Source organism: Vulpes lagopus, chromosome 20 (assembly GCF_018345385.1).
Source record: "Vulpes lagopus strain Blue_001 chromosome 20, ASM1834538v1, whole genome shotgun sequence".
Lineage (NCBI taxonomy): Eukaryota > Metazoa > Chordata > Mammalia > Carnivora > Canidae > Vulpes > Vulpes lagopus.
The window spans coordinates 26,265,529-26,268,230 of record NC_054843.1 but is presented as its reverse complement, the minus strand read 5'-3'; the positions used below and the strand labels follow the sequence as shown (position 1 = coordinate 26,268,230).

Genomic DNA, 2,702 nt, shown 5'->3' with positions numbered 1-2,702 from the left:
TACTATGAAAATATGCTGAATTTAGAGACAGAAAGGTATTGAGCAGTATTTAGTGGTGCTGGCCCTAAACATTAGAAGGTTGGCATTTACTTGCAAAATATAATTTTCTGGGAGCCCTGGGGCTGATTAAACCCCAAACTGTCTTGTTCACTCCCTATCACTCAGTGGAATTCCACCCTGGGAGCTCTTCCTCCTCTTATTTGAATCAAAATAACCCTACAATTCTCTGTCTCATGACTCTGCTTAGGCTTTCCTCTCTTCCCAAAGTGTTTTTACCTTTATATCTCAATCACTACCCATTAGAATCCTCTGCTGCCTTCAAATGACCTTGTCTTCCTAACACCTTTCCAAATTTTCACCATGGTGGAAAATTATTTGTCCAGGCCTCTGCAAAGTAATCCAAATGTCCCCTTTGTTCCTTATGTACTAACAGGACTTAGCTTGCCTCTTTGTTATAACACATTCTATGAAATACTGGTTTTGGGAACTGTGTATAAAAGTCTACCAACATTGGGATGACTGGGTAGCTCAGTGGTTGAGCATCTGCCTTTGGCTCAGGTCATTATCCCAGGGGTCCTGGATCCAGTCCTGCTCCCCGGAGGGAGCCTGCCTCTCCCTCTACCTCTGTCTCTCCTTCTCTGTGTCTGTCATGAGTAAATAAATAAAATAATTTTTTAAAAAGTCTACCAACCTTGATGAAGCACTCTTTGTAATAAGAGATCATGTTTTGCTTATGATCAATAGTGTCTTACACAGAGTAGATACTCTGAGTTGAATGGCATGGCAACTTCAAAATTGACCTTGATCATCTTCTCTACTAGAAAAGTCACACAAAAACCAGTTTGAAAAATCACAGTCTGAGTTTCTACTTATTAGTTTACTTACTGAATATACACAGACTACTTCACATATAAGCAAGAAATTTCTTTCTTTAGGTCCCAGGTATTTTTAGTATATTTTTCTTTTTCTTCCCCTGACCCCTGCCCCCAGTTTGAAAGTCACTGACAGTTTATCTTTCTATAATTAGATTAGGAGGGGAATAAAAGGAAGAACCCCCTGGTAGCAGGAAGAAGCAAGGATCCTTTTAGAGTCTAGCATTTGATGAGATAGATATTCAGTTGTATATTTCCATTATTTTTCCACGGCAGAATGTATGGTGGAGACCTGGGAACACACACGCTTGTAGCCATCACTTGCTTGCAGGGCTGTTGTTGCCACAGTAGTTGGCTTGCTGTGCCCCACACAAATGGGGTGCTGGTCTGTTTCCATAGATCTTTATCCCTTTCTTCATCACAAGGAAGGCACTGCCATGTGCTCTCAGCTAGAGTCTCTTGTCCAAGATTCCCGGTTTGGTTGACAGCATCCTGCTCAATACAACTTTTATCATCACAGCTTGAGACATGATGACCGGTTTTGGTGGGAGAAACTTGGTGACAAGCATTCCAGGGACAAGTACCCAATTTGCTACATCAGGATTATTCTTTTTGCACTTGATAAGATGATAAGGAAACCTGCAGGCCCAGATCTGGTGGTTTTTATCAGAGGGTCATTATAATAGCTTTTCAGGGTCCAGGTAATTGATGTAAGTTTCATCCATTTTGTAAATGAAGGAGCTGAACCCAAGTGCTTGGTTGAAACATGCTTTCCCCACGGTCACTTTCTCCCCACATCACACTTCAATTTTAGTATACTTTTTAAAATATACTTGGTCAGAACCAAGTGACAGTGAGAAATGTATTTTTAGCTGGCTGAAATCTTTTAAAGGTTTAAAAAAACAATAAGATACATATAACTGCATAGTGTAGTTTTTATCTCTTATTATCTCCAGACATGGTTCTTCACCCATTTCTCTTCATAGTTAAAAATCTTTCCCTTTTAACTTTTACTTTTAAATAATTTCAGACTTGCAAAAGAGTTTGAAAAATACGACAGAAATTCTCTTACAATTTTTAACAGCTTCCCCAAATATTACCATTTTACATAACCAGGATATAATTATTTAAACTAGGAAATTAACACTAAAGCAATTATATTAACTACTCCATAGACCTAGTTAAGTCTCCTTGGTTGTCTAATTAAGGTCTTTCTGTTGGTCCAGAATCCAGTTCTCAAGTCATCATAGTCTCCTCCCATCTGACATCTCCTCAGTCTTCCTTTGCCTGTCATGACCTTGACACTTAGAAAGAGCATGACCCAATTATTTTGTAGAATGTCAATTTCAGGTCATCTGATGTGTAAGCAGTGCTTATATCCTTGAGAAATATATTCATAGTCTAGGAGTATTTGTGAGAATTATTTGGATAGAAAACATTTAATTCTTCAAATATTTTGTTGAATAATTGCCTTAGTTTTCCTGTGGCAAGAGTGGACGTTTTCAAGTTTTAAAAGAAGACAGGAAGTCATTTTTTCTTCTTTGTGGGTGTTTTGTCTTGTATTAGTCCTTTGAAAGATTCATAATGAGATTGTGTCACAGAGCTCCGTAAGTGTCTGTTGATATGAATAGGTGTCTTTTACCAAAAACAGTTTCTTTAAAAAGAATCTCATTTTTTAATCACATATTACTTTTTTTTTTTTTTTTTTTAGCAATCAGTAGATAGGTAGTGTCAGACAGTTCAGGATGCTGAAATTTAATTGTTCAAAGTGATCTACTCATTGCCCTTGCTGGAAAGTCTCAGGCTTGATTGGTTCCCGGATCTTCAATG

At 37.9% G+C, this 2,702-nt stretch overlaps 1 pseudogene; it reads right to left on the bottom strand.

Moving 5' to 3' along the window:
• Nucleotides 1-500: 500 nt before the first annotated feature.
• On the bottom strand, nucleotides 501-2,077 carry LOC121479280 (annotated as a pseudogene).
• Nucleotides 2,078-2,702: the final 625 nt, after the last annotated feature.